Here is a 15066-nt window from a genome sequence, read left to right on the forward strand (position 1 = left end):
TGTTAAGGGCTAAAGTTAGTTTCATTTTCACTTGCAGTATTTCAGATGGTCTTATGGGGGTTTTTATTTTTTAGACATGTCTCTGTTTCTCTTTTTTCTCAAATGTCAGCACTTAAGCAGAGGAGGAAGAGCATGTAGAGTGTAGAGAAGTGGTTTCAGATATCCAGTCTCACTCTGATGAACTCTTAACCGCAGAGCACATGTAGTGTCCTGGTTTGTACATGTATCATCTTCCTCTTGCATGTTAAATACAACAGTTGAGCTTTAAATCTGTCTAATCGCAACATCTTGTAATATAGACTATAATTTTGTCAGTTTATTTAACAGTTGTAAGGTGTACATATTTGTGTTATTTTTTATGCTGTTATCTTATATTTCATATTTAATACTTGGCTAGACAGTATCCAAGGTAACGATGCAGCTATAAAGCCCGTCACCGTGGGAACAAGTCAGACCGGGCTTGTATCCCCCAACTGTTAAATGGAAACCTGTAAATAATAATGTACAGCTGATCTGAGAGAGAATTAATTACTAATTATAAATATATTGACAAACAGAGTGATTATCTATGTGAACTGATTCATCTGTATCAATAGTGTCTTTTATGTAATTTGTAATATAGTAAGTCTTTGATCCTGGTCAAGTTTAGACCGTTGGCCCTGTAATTTGTTATTTAACGGTTATTAAGCTTTGTCACAGAAATCATTTATTAGTATTTTAAGTTTCCTTTGATTATCCTTTTATTATATTAAATTGTTTTACTGAGACCAAGCTTGTATCCCCCAGATCCTGAAGTGCTTGTAAGCAATAAACATCATTGAATCGACATCGGCACGTGTGTTTGTCTTCGTTGGAGTCAACAGTAACTGTCAGCTGTTAGTCCACCATCATCATCATCACAACACAACACAGAGACTATCAGCAATATAAAAGAATTATAAACTGTGAGGTTAATATAGTCCCCCGTGACACACACTTCATAGTCCATTACCTCCTTTATCCTGTACGACCCTGCTACATGTAGGCTATACTGTATAAAGTCATTCTGCTGCTACAGGTCAGAGAATAAAACTACAAAGATAAACACACACACATGCCGCGTACTCATTCACACTCCTCAGATATGAAATCATCAGCACAGATCAGCGTTTGTGTTGTGACTCAGTAGAAATGACGAGTCCTCTGTTTTATTCATGAGCATTCATGTGCTAAAAACACAAAAACCTTCTTCAGAGTTCAGATAAATTGCTGCTCGCCTCCATCTGGTTTAAAACAAACACTAAAAAAGATACTGACTACTGGCATTTCCTCACAAATATGTAACCGGCCAATCTTATCTAGTAATCTGTCCAGCTGTTTTTGCTGTTTACTCTGATTACTGGAAAACTTCCTCCTGTTTTATCAGTAAAGTTTATTTTTATATTCTGTGGGTTCTGGGTTGAAATTAAAAGGTAAAAAGGAGTCGCAGGTTTAGACAAAGTAAACAAGAGGCAGGAAGATTACCGTCATGTTAGTAAAAGAGACTTTTGTAAAAACCCCAGTTCATGTTGTAACATCTACAAGCTGGGATATGATTTAAAAGGGGGATTCCTTACTGGTTTTATTGATAAAAATGTTACAGTCCAACAGTCCAAAACCCAAAGATAAATCGGTTTAATCATGTATGACACAAAAAAAGCTTAAAATAATCACATCTCAGAGGCTGCAAACAATAAATATTTGGCATTTTTCCTTAAAAATGATAAAATCAGATACAACGATTATGGAATATTTTGTTAATTGTGTGTTTAGTTTGGTTTTTCTCCACTAAACGACTGCAGATTTGAACTTATGATGTGATGTGTTGAAAAGTAGGTTGTTGGTATTTTGCATCTCTAGGGCTGCAACTAACAATTATTTTCATTATTGATTAATCTGACGATGATATTCTCAATCAATTGATCAGCTGTTTGGTCTGAAAATGTCGAACGAATGTTGATCACTGTTTCCTAAAGCCCAAGATGCAACCTATAATGTCTTATTTTGTCCATAACTAACATAAAGATACTTACTGTCATAGAAAACTGAAGGGACCAGAAAATATTCACATTAAAGAAGCTGGAAGGAGAGAATTTGGGCCTTTTTCTGTTGATCAGCTGATCGATTAATCGACTAATCGTTGCAGATCTGATTAATTTTGAAGACACCATGATGTTGATTATATAAAGGGTTTTGAGGACCTTTTGGAGCATCCATGTGCTGTTTTACGCAAACTGGGATACAGGTTTGGTGTTTTTTGTCACATTTTCTCAAAACTGGACCTTCTGTCTCTACCAATACATTCAATCAATCCTGAAAACTGTTAAATCTGCTCCTTACAAGTTCTCCAATTTTATGGAAGCGCAAAACTAAACAGCTGAAGTACCTCAGACAAAAACTGAGACACTGACCTGCTCTGCACATGTGTTGCTGTTATTTTGTCACCTGCTATTCTGAACTTTGTCTTCGCAGTTTTCCTCCTTCCCGATATGAACCAGATATTAGCCAGGACCATATAAACTCACACTACAGCCAAAAATACATTTACTCTGGCTGCAATCCAGCTGTAATGAAAACGAAATCCTCTTATCAGGCTTTATTTCTTCTAAAGAAGTGAACGAACAAACAGGTCTTTAGACTCTGACAGGTACATCTCAGGTGAGGACTGACTCACGCTCTTGTCTGGACAAGACATAAATCTTGTTACCGCATTGTGCAATTCATGTTGAAGCAACTTTCTTAGTTGTATGTCATCATGACTCACACTCACCTGAGCCGACAGGTAGATTCTCAGGCACTTCAGTCATCAATCCTTCAGCTGGTGGATAGTTAGCGCAGCGACACACCAGCTAACACTAACTTTAATCAACAGCAATTAAGTTAGTGTGAGAGTTCAGCGGTATCCTTCCGCCAGGTAGCTGTTGGTCAGTAATGCGGCGTTCAAGTGATATCGGAGTTATCGTAGTTATGAGCTTCAGATTTTTAAATATCGTTCACGTCAACATCCAAGTCTCAATCTGGGATTTGTCTGAAAGCTCCTGTATATGTGACCTGGAACTTAACACAGAAGTGTCATAAAACTACCGGAATGTGGATCCTTCACATCAGCCACAGACCCCCGTTCAGTCTAATTAAACCCAAATTTAATGGATATGATGTAGTTAAAATAAAAAAATATACATCTGTAGTTAAACCTTTTCCATCTTTACCTCCCATATGAAATGAACGAAACATAAACCTGAACGACTGTTTGCGGTCAGAAGGTTTATGGGGGATTTTTGCAGCTGCCTCCAATGCACCAAACACAATAAAACACTTTATTGATGCCCCGCCGGGAAATGTCAGTGTATCAGCAGCAGCAACAGTACAAGAGCACTTCTGATGAATACTGTGGGGACTTTTGGACCAGTTTTATTTCAGTTTGCTGTGTTTCCCATTAAATGTGGCCTTTGTGACTCTCTGGGTCATAATGATTTTACTCTTTCCAGCTCCGTCATACAGATTCAGGGGGAAGTTGCTGAGCCTCATCCAGCTTTCACGTTTTACATTCATACTCAGAGACAAATCTGTGGAATGATTCATAAAAAGTCATGTTTAATTGGAGCTGGTAAGTGCAAAGTAACCATGACCCATAAAACCACAATGCCCAGAGTTATGGGAAAAACATCTGGTTGAAATAAACAGGAATTATCCTAAATGTTTATGTCCATTACCACAACTCTTTCTCTTTATATGTGTGCACAGACTACTTTGCCCAGTATGATTGTGTTGGAAGGTGTAAATAAACGAAACATTTAAATATTAAACTGTATATATTATGTATTATTGTGTGTATATAACACCTACTGCAAAAAAACCATTAAGTTATTAAAGTAAAAGATACTATATATAGTAGGTGGCTGCATAACTGAAAGTGCAAGTAATGAAACCTTTGTGCAGTAGGTAGTACTGATAGTATTGTGTGTCTGGAAATTCAACCTACACAGTCACACATTCATTAAACTACCTAAAACTTAAACGACTGTTAGTTTTTTTTAACCATCTTGTGATAAAATTGTAAAATAATGAATGATATGAAGAAATATGGTGTAAAAACTAACCAGCTTTGATGGGAAAACATTGCATATATCTGTGTAGTACTTTGTGTTGTACCTGTACTGTAGGTATTCTCTGCTTAATTTAAGTGGGATTTTACAGTTATTTGTAACGTCCTGTTCACAATAACACCAAAATCACACACTTCATTCTCATGTTCAGTCAGTTTATTTTTTATAAAAAACATATTTTAGTCCAACAGGTGGCAGTGTGGCCATACAGGTAAAGTTTAATGTTTACCAATCTTGCAATGTTCTTATTGTGCCACTAGATAGCAGACAACAGCAACTATATGACTATATGATTTTTCATGCATACATCTACTATATCTATCTATCTATCTATCTATCTATCTATCTATCTATCTATCTATCTATCTATCTGTGTCACCTTGCTCGAACACAGTTTTTCCTTTTCTTGTTTTGTGTTTTTGTGCTTACTGATAAACTTTTACGCAAAACTGCAAGAAAAAACACATACATGAAATATAAATAAAAGCTTCGCACATCAAAATCAAAATCATATTACCACATTTAGTGGATTGTGGGTGGATGAATATGCTACAGTTGCACATTACACAGGTCAAGACATTTCCACTTTAGACAATGCATGGCTTGATTGTAATGTCATTCCAAATACCTGGCAGCCTACCTACATACTTCCATAAGTATGTGTCCTGCAGCTCCACTCTTCACTACTATATATAGTCTGTTTGGTCACTTGCTAACTTACTTTACTAACATTTACATAGAGACCAGGAACATTTTCACAAGAATACACGATTAAATTATTATTTCAAAAGCCCAAATGTAGAGTGAAATCACTTTGCCCTCTTTAAATGAATAAAATGCTATAAAAGAAACTTTGACGTATAGAGATTTTTCTGTTTTAAAGCTCTTTCTAGACGCTGTTCATCCAGGCATGAAACCACCCTGTCATCACTGCACCGAACAAGGCAACATGCTACAGGTACAAAACAACACAATGACCGCTTCACTCCTCTTTTTTCCAAATGCTGGTTTCATGTGTTTTCCATCTGCTCGCTCATGAAAAGAGCCTCACACATTCATTCAACATTTATCTCCTAATGAAACCGTCAGACACTGAATGATTTGAGGCATTTTTTGTGCGACTTGATTAAGAATCTGACCTTTATTGGACCGGTAAAGACATGAGAGGTATATGTGTGGAGAAAAAAGGAATAGAGGGAAGGAATGCTGGAGAGAGAGAGACGAGGGGGGGGGCGGTCAGGGGAGACAAAAAGGGTGTCTGGTCTCTGTGGGGCCTCAGCTCGGAGCTCAATCACTGTTTGACACATGAGTAGAATGGTATTTATCTGGAATGGTGGCAGATGAATGGAGACACTTGGACATGATGTGCCGTGATGGCAATAAAGTGTTTGATCCTGGGCTCAACTTGTTCACATGGTCCCCCCGCTGAAGGTCAAGGTCACATGGTCACACTGTTAAAGCCCATTAGGTTGCACAACCAGGAGTGAAACGTAAGCGGTTACACAGGAGAAAAGTCACTCACATGTGTTGGGAAATGGTTTGTAAAGTGCTACAACAAATACTTGGATATAAGGTTGCTATGATTTGTAATCTCTGCAAGTTCCCTAAAGAAAGTGCAACAGGAAGTGATGGATATCATTTGCGTTGGTGGTAAGCATAAAACGTTATTATGAGGAACTGGGAGAGGTGTCCCTGATGCAAGTGGTAGAAATCTTCTTTAATGGAGAAACTCATACATATATTGAAACTACAAGAAACACAAAAATGGGGAAAAAAGGACCTTTAAAAGACTCAAATGGCAAACAGTCAATGTTGCAAATATTGCTGCAACAAACTATTATTTTCATTATCAATTGTTTTTGGCCATAAAATGTCAGAAAAATTGTGAAAAATGTCCATTATAACATCTTCTAATGTCTTGTTTTGTCTGATCAACAGTCAAAAATCCAAAGATATTCAGTTTCCTGACAACATAGAAAAGCTTCTAATCCTCTAATTTGAAAAGCTGCAACCTGCAAATATTTTGCATTTTTGCTTTAAAAAATGACTAAAAGGATTAGCCAATCAGAATAGTTGCAGATTAGTTTTCTGTTGATTGACTAATTGATTAATCCTTGCAGCTCTAGGTGTAAATCTTCTGCTGATCATTTTTCACAATTCAATAAAATGAAACAGCATTCATAATAACAACAACAGGCAAAAAAGACAGAAAAATAAATACAATACAACCAGACAATTGCAAACTCCTCATGATGCAGGAAGCATAAAGTCAATTTAAATATTTCAATGACTGAACAAGTCCGTCACATTGTAGTAGACTATTTCTATCACCAGTACATATGGGAGTGTATTGGAAAAACTGAAGGATCAAGACAAAGATAAGTGTAACTAAAATATCACAAAGACAGAATCCATGAGAAAAGATTTACTGATAATAATTTAAATGGGGGTCCATGTAGGCGTAGTAAGTACATGAGGGCATCGGCCGCATATCTGCCACGCTTCTCAGAAAGTGGAATGTAAATGTACAGTATAGAGTCACATGACCAGCAGGATATGTGGTCTTTGCATTGCAACACAATGAACGAGTGAAAAATACATTAACTTAATCCAAAGCAAGTGAGCAGGCTTTACCAAAGAGCGCAACCCGCCACAGTTGTTTACAAAATGGTATAAGTAAAGAATCTTTCTGTTTTACTCTCAGCTTTTTTTTTCATGTGTATACCATGTTTCTTCACCTGAAAAACGACACCCCGCAAACTCCAAATTAAAGCCATGTGCAGATTCCACTGATGTTTTTTCCTCCAATCGCAGCAGAGGTGGAGCAGCAACGTCCTACCCACCAAACCAGGTCATCGGAGTGAAAAACTTCTTTTTTACATTCATATGAGCACATATGTTTGCATGTCCTCCACATCTTTATGTAGACACAACGTCCTGCTCTTTTATGTCAACGTTCTCAACTGTGCATACACTGTAACACACACACACAGTTGCACAGAGCAACCTACATATGCATTTCCACATATCAATACAGATGTGCTCATGTATTCTCATGCAAACACATTCATACATTTACTATTATGTAACAGTACAACAGTCACTTACATTAAAGCTCACTTACAATATTTACTTACCCACAAAAACTGTAATCAGTGACAATTATTCAAACTCTTTAATGTTATTTTCAGATGATTTTTGTGATATATGCAAAAACAAGAACTTAAAGAGTTCTTATAAAGGGAGAAATGTAGCTGCAGTTTGCATGAAGAAATACATTTTCTTGCTAATCTTTCAGTGCATCAACAATATTCTCAGAATAAATACTCCACTTCCTGTGAGTACTTCATGTAAATCACATCAAAATACAATTGTTTTCTTGGGGAATGTAATGCACTACAAGTACTGTACTTTTTTACTGTTATAGAGCCTGACATGCACTGGACTTTTGAGGCTTTTGAGACAATATGTCATCAGACCTTCACTTTTTTAAAACATACATCAATAGAGATCCCTTGAATTTGGTTGTTCAAGGTACCCTGAGGAGTTTTTGACCAATGGTGGTGCATTGGTGCAGTTTTTTTCCCTGTTTTGTTCGTCTTGCAGACAAGGACACACATGGATGACATGACACACATTCCTACCGATGATTTCACACCGTTCCACTGATCTAAAGTTGACAGTAACGTGCCAACAAACACAGCAACACACCTGCAAAAACAAGGAAGACAAAGACTACTAGTCTGTAAACATGGATGTAAACAACACGGTATTCAAAATGTTCAAAAAAATTGGCTTTGCTAATGTTTTATGAGGAAGGAAATACAATCAACATGTCTGTTAGACCTCAAAGATACATTAAGAGTCAGTTTTATTTGTGTAGCCCAAAATCACAAATGACAATTTTGCCTCAGGAGGCTTTACAGTCTCTATCTATCATTGAATCTTTGTACATGATGAGCACTGCTGGACGGTGCTGTGTAGTGGTTCTGTGTGTGTTTAAAAAGGACGTCTGCCATGTGTGGACTATGTCTTGGGTTGCTACCAATTACTTCTCTTTCTTTCTTAGAGTGTATGTTTCTTTTATTGTGTATGTTACATTTTTTGACCACACCACGACACAAATTTTCTCTCAGGGAAAATAATGAAGTTAATCTTAATCTATCTTTAGATCTGATGTGTTTTGGGGAGTAAAACTGCATATAAATATAACTTCTGTTTGTTTACAAGAAAACTCCACAGGACACCTTTAAAGATGAAGATAAAAGATAAAAAATATGGACTGATTCAAACATTTAACAGCTGATAAACAAACTTGTTACTTATCTGCGCTGGATGGGAAAACTGTCTCTAAATTATTTGGCATTTGTTTTCCCACGACCTCTTGTTACTTATCAGCTGACATACAGTTTATACGGGTACCGACACCTGTGATAAGCTAATATTTGTCTGATAACGTCAGTCCAGGTGAGATTTGAAGTGTTCACTTATGATCTACCTCTGCAGAGTCTGTATTACATGTAAAACTGTAAATATCAGCTCTTGCTATAAGAGCTATGATTGTGTTATTCTGATTCTAAGTGTTTATTTACATGCAGAGCATTGATCGTCCTGTTGTTTCTGTCTTGATGCAGAGACGTTACATTTACGAGTAAAGAGGAAAGAAACAGCGAGGACGTTGGAAGTAAAAACACCATAAAGGAAGTTAAGCTGCTTTGGTGAGAAGAAGGGGGGGGGGGGGGGGGGGGGGGGGCGGGTGTGTCTTAAATAAGCCTCAGCTGTGTCCCGCAGCACAGGAATGTCATACATGTGTGGTGGGGAACTAACACACACCAGATTAGATGTTAAACAGTAATAACAGCGAGAACAACATGGGGCTTCTTATGTGCAGATCAAACAAATTACAGGTGTTTTTCACAGTATTTTTCACTTGTCATAGCAGCAAAAGCACAGGTGGAACTAATTAACGAGGGCTCTGTTGCATTAATTAATGCAACAGTAGTTACAGATGTGTTTAAATAGTCAAGTTGCCTGCTTTGAAAAAAGGTCTGTTGTACATTAACAACTTTAATTTAACAGTATTGTTTAAAAGAGCAGGATGAAGGTGTTCAAACACGCTGCTCTTTCAGTTCACACAGGTTTGTTATTTCATAATGTCTCTGCACAAACAGACTTTATCAAAGTGAAGTTTTTTTTTTTTTGGCAAGTGTCAATGGTTCTAGTAGAAACAACTCCCCTTTCCTTATCTGAGGTTTCAGATAAGGAAGAGGAGATTTCAGAGATTGGATTTCATTAAGCGGTAAAGACTGATACAAATCCACTATTCATTTTAAAATGTTGCGTAATAAACCTTTATCTTTTGCCAAAGAACTTTCTATAACTGGAGAGATTAAATTACTTCACCGATGAATGTTTCTGCTAATGACGAGGAGTGAAATAAACTGATGATAGTGTGTACCAGTAAACTTTATTAATATCTTGAAGGTGAATTTGGGACCGACGTCACACAAAGTGCAGTTCCTGGAACGGCATTGTACTGGATTGTGTTACAGATTCAATGTTTCACCGGCTAGGAAGGAAGAAAAGAGAATCTAAAGTGCTGCGTCTTTGTTGTGAGTATCCTGTAGCAGCAGCGTGAAGGAAGGAGGTCAAACTCCTTATCAACATGATAATCAGGACACCTTATTTATATATTTATCTATTCATTTATTGGGGACAGAAGACATAAATCGACATTGACATTTTAACGTCATTAATGAAAATGTGCTGGGGTTAGCTCAACTAACTACAGGTGCTAATTTGCACCTGTAATCCTGATTTAACTTAAAACTAACAAATGGATGAAACAATGCATCACAACTCTTTGTCCAAACAATGTTAAACAAACAATATAATCAGACTAGGGATGCACGATATTGGATTTTTTGCTGATATGCTGATATTTCCAACTCATTGTGGCCGATTGCTGATATATGCACATATTTTTACCAGCTGGCTGAGGAGGCTATTATGCATGCAAGCATAGATTACACTAAGTATGATCAAGAAAGACAATATATGAAGGAAGAACTTAGGAAGACTGGAGTTCAGGAGCTCAGTGTTAAAACTTTAATGAGGCTAGCGGAGCGTTAGCCGCAGCATGACCGGAGGGAAGCACAGCCAGCTAGCCTCCCAGCTAACGTTAACCCCGGCTCTCCATGTGGATCCAACCGGAGTACCAAGCCCCGGTTTGTTATTCAGGTTTGAGTGGGAAGAAGCAGCTGGTCTGATGGGCAGCTGGAGTGAAGTGGAGCCTGCGGAGGAAGCACCAGGACCGTCGGGGTGAAACAGTCCTTGGAGGGAAACACAGTCAGGGGGTGGAGGAGAAGGCAACAAATCGGCCTCTCATAATCGGCAGAAATGGCCGATGATGATGTTTCAATATAAAGCTTTTATCGGCCGATACCGATGACGTGCCGATAATATCGTGCATCCCTAAATCAGACAGGTATAAAACACTTCAAACAAGTCTGGGTAGATTTTAACAATATTTTAAGTTTGATTTTAAAAGTGCTGTATGCAGCACAGTCCTTATTTATTCCAAAGATTTACTGCTCTCACAGAAAAAGCTGATCGTCCAAATTTGCTGCGTCTATTTGTCACAGTCACCTCGGCCAACTGCTCTTGTTTTCCTGGAGATGTTATTCTCTGAGTTTAACAAAGTGGCTTAAAGGAGGAAGTGTTGCTCCATGCAGAATCTTAAATATAAGACACAAGTCCAAACACAGAATAAAACTCTCTCAATTATATCTCTGAATGATGTGACAGTGGTGATAATAACTGGTCTTGTTGCTCAGACTGTGTTTTAAAGATGGACGTAGCGAGGTGTGACGTCACCCGGTGGTTTGCATCTCCCTCAGAATAGAGCAAACACTGAAACCTTTTACAGTGTCGGTATTTGACTTGAAACAAAGCTTGTTATCAATGGTAATGCAATGTCAATATCAATATCTGTGTCCTGAATGGTTGTGTAATGATACCGAGCCGTGTCCCTGTAAAATCAATGAGCAGGTCTTCTGTTCTCCTGAGTTAAAACTCATTTGACTCATTATCATTTAAGAGACAATGACAGAGTCGTCAGCGAATGTTATCATATGTGCTTCTGTAGATATTAGTGTAAAAGATATAAAGAAGAGGAGACGGGACTCCTGGTTGTGTTATAACCTGACAGTGTTACATTGTGACATTCGATCCCATCATTCAACCATTTAGGCCGACGAGTCTGTGGTATAGTTTTTAGTTTATTTTCATTTTCATTTCTGTGTCATGCAAAACATCCCACATGGCATCACAAGACACCGCTATTTTTACAAAACATGAATCTTCTGTTGATGCATACACAAAAACACGTGGAAAAAGAACATTTCAAATGAACTGAACTGTTTCATATCTACAGCTTATTCCCATAAAGGACTTCTTCTCTTCTTACAGGTTTCCTCTTAAGTATCTATTAATGTGAGCAGCCAACTCAGTCTTTGTGCATCATCCATACTTAGAAAGTCAATATCTATTTTAATCCTATTAAACAAAGCAGTGTGCAGTTCCCAGTAAAAACAACAATAGAAAACAAGTCATTCAGGCAGCACAGTAAACAAATCCACTACTGTATTCGTCTACATATCATCCAGTTTCAACACCAAGAGGTAAAATAAAAAGATCTCAGCCAGGAGCATATTGATCTTTTCTTTTAAGACAAATTATATACATCATAATTATCAGAAATATACATTTTGTGGCAATTTTGCCCTTTAGTGTGTAGTATAAATGATAAGATGTTATATTTAAAGTCATGAAAATGGACCAACACTGTCACTTTCCTGTCACATTTCATAAGAATCAGCATAAATGTTGATGCTAATTATATTTTTCATTCATATAAGGAGCAGATATTTTGATATGATAATGTTTTTTTTTAATAAGAAATGACGAAAACATACTTTTTTCATCCATCACATGCCGTAAAGGACAGATGCACAATTTTTAATTTTCCTTAAACTTGAAAAATTGTGAAGCTATCCTTTAAATGTGTATATGTATATAGAAATGTTTGAGAAAAACACTGTTTTATTGATTGTTTTCTTCTTCAACCTACAATGACGTACATGGCACATGTTTATACAGTTAGTGTGTGTCAGCGACCGGTGACCAGACCTGTTTTTGTGATGGCACAGACTGTGGCAGTTTGAGGTTTAGAGGTAATGCTTGTTTCCAAATGCAATCTTTCGGTATTTGGAGATAAGTTTCGGGAAAAGCAAATCTGGTGTAAAATGTATCCAGAAGCTCCATTTAAAATGAAAAAACTCAAAATCTTTTCTTCAAATCCAAGACTTTCAGTGTCGTCATCTGTTGGATGGTGGTTATACCTGACATGCAAGTTGTTATTCTTTCTACAGAGTCACACCTGCTGGAAATTAGAGCAATGAGCAATTATTTCCTCATACTATTGATACCCTGTTTGTTCTCCTGTGCAAAGTACCTGTTGGGAAAGTTTCTCATTATTCATTCATATATGTTGAGTGTATGTGTGTGAGAGGTGCAGGCCTTGACCCCTGCTGCTTTATGTCTGACAAAGATTAGAGGATAAATACAAAATGGAGTTTGATACATGAGGGTAAAGGTAGGAGGGGGGATGGTGACACACTGAGCCACTGAGTGAATGTGGACTAAAGTTAAGCAGGACAAAGGTAAGAGGGTCTCTGAATGGGCAGGGACAGTCTGTCCCGACAAAGGTGAGGGAAGCCAAAGAGTTCACCAACATGGTGGGTGAGATAAACAGATCAATACTGGGAGTCTGACCAGTTTCCAGCGGCAACCTGTGCCGCGTGACCTAAAAAAACGTCTCTAATCTTTCACACCGCAGATGTCACAGCTTTCTGGATCCACGCAGGGAAGTCGACTGACTTTATACAAACACAGACGCAAACAAACAGTAACCCTCGTTTTTATTGATTTTTTTCCCTACTTGTTATTTGTGGGTGAAATGACAAATACAGAGAAGTCTAAACCCTGAGATGACTGTGTTTTCTAAAAATTTAAAGGAATAGTTCAGGTTTTTAATTGCATGTATATTCTGTAAGTCCATATTGTTAGTTTTCAGCCATGCAAGCAGCACATGGCTTTAGGGATCGGTCGGTTCACCACTTTGGTTCAAACTGAAATATCTCAACAACTATTGGATGGCTTGTGATGAAATTTTATACAGACATTCATGTTTCCCAGAGGATAAAACCCACTGATTTTGATGTTCCCGACTTTTCCTGTAGAACCACAACAAGGTGGATAATTGCGGTTTTGGGTGAAATATCTTGCTATCAGATGAATTGCCATGAAATTTGGTGCATGCATTCATATTTCCACCACTGACTTTGGTACATTTCCCTGAACTTTTCCTCAAATTTGCAATTTGTCCAATTCTTTGATTTAAAACTAACCATTTACCATCAGTCTCAGCTGTACTTTGTATTTAGTGCTATACAGCAAATGTTAGCATGCTAACATGCTAAACCAACACAGTAAACATTATACCTGCTAAACATCAGCATGTTAGCATGCTGACGTTTGCTTTTAGCTCAAAGCAGCACACAGGAAAGTTTGTGCCCATGATGTAAATCATTAAATTTCAGTGTGAAGACTTGGTTTAAACTTAAAGGACAGGTTCACAGTTTTTCAAGTCAGGTGCCCATATGAACACTGCAACAGGTTTATCTTGCTGTAATCATTCCTCCTGTTCATACTGACCATTAACAGATCCCTTTCTAATGTGCCTACAATGTTAAATGCCAAAATCCACAGCCCTTGTTTTGTGCAAAAATATATTTAAAAGTTTATCTGAAGATAATATGACGCTTCAGTTGTCTGTTAGTCAAATAAATTGAATATCCTCCACAGTTACAGTCTTTTTAGTACAAAGTTCCCTCTTTGTTTTTCCAGTGTTGTCAGCAATTTCTTGCTGAGCTGCAGTCGAAGGATAATAACAAAAACACTGATAAATATCCACTTGGTTCGACTAACTTTGAATGCTGAAGCCTCATATAAGCTTCAGATGCATTTTTAAATGCATTTTTGCATGAGGGCTGTGGATTTTGTGGATTTTGTACCCCGTCACTTGTCCCCCTTTGTCTCCCATTGACAGCACATTATCTTTGATTGGCCAGTATGAACAGGAAGAATGATTACAGAAACTGAGCAACTGAATATTGTTTTAAGACACACTTTAAAAATGGTGAACTTGTCCTTAAAGGTGAGGTTAGGGTTAGGGTTAAGTTTAGAGGAAGTCTTCAGGAAATGAAACTGACTCTCTCCCCAACAGTACTGTGTAGGCTGTGGGAACCCTCAGGTTTCTGAGATCTACAATCTCCAAGGACTTGAAGTGAGAGTCAAATATCGACACAGTCATCAAAAAGGCCCAGCAGAGGATGTACTTCCTACGCCAACTCAGGAAATGCAACCTGCCCGAGGGCTGCTGAACCACTTTTATACTGCAGTCATCGAGTCCGTTCTCTGCACAGATCGGCCACCAAACAGGACAGGAACAGACAGTTGGGTCTGCTGAACAGATTAACGATGCCGACCTGCCCGCCATCCAGGACCCGTTCACCTCCAGAATCAGGAAACGGGCCAGGAAAATCACTGCTGACCCCCTCACACCCTGGACGTAACCTGTTACAACTTCTCCCCTCTGGTAGGCGCTACAGAACACCGTTCGTTCACCAAAACCACCAGACACAAACAGTTAACTAACTCTGGCGCTGTGCAATATCTCTGGAGCACAATAACACCCACTGTACCTATCTTTATTGCAGTCTAAAATACAAAACATGCAACACATTTCACTCACTACTGCATATCTGAACAGGCTGTATATGCTGCACATAACCACCTACTATACAGTATGTATTGCAAA

At 37.9% G+C, this 15066-nt stretch overlaps 1 protein-coding gene across 2 annotated transcripts in view; it reads right to left on the reverse strand.

Annotated features, from left to right (window-relative positions):
- Positions 1-2916, reverse strand: part of lima1a (LIM domain and actin binding 1a) — a 30397-nt gene extending 27481 nt beyond the window's left edge. Inside the window, exon 1 of one of the 2 annotated variants that reach the window (XM_067593290.1) lies at positions 2789-2916. The gene's annotated coding sequence lies outside the window, so the exon portion shown is untranslated. Of the gene's footprint in view, positions 1-2725; positions 2750-2788 lie in introns of those variants that run through there. The other variant, XM_067593293.1, reaches the window with a different exon arrangement.
- Positions 2917-15066: the final 12150 nt, after the last annotated feature.

This window comes from Thunnus thynnus, chromosome 6 (assembly GCF_963924715.1).
Source record: "Thunnus thynnus chromosome 6, fThuThy2.1, whole genome shotgun sequence".
Lineage (NCBI taxonomy): Eukaryota > Metazoa > Chordata > Actinopteri > Scombriformes > Scombridae > Thunnus > Thunnus thynnus.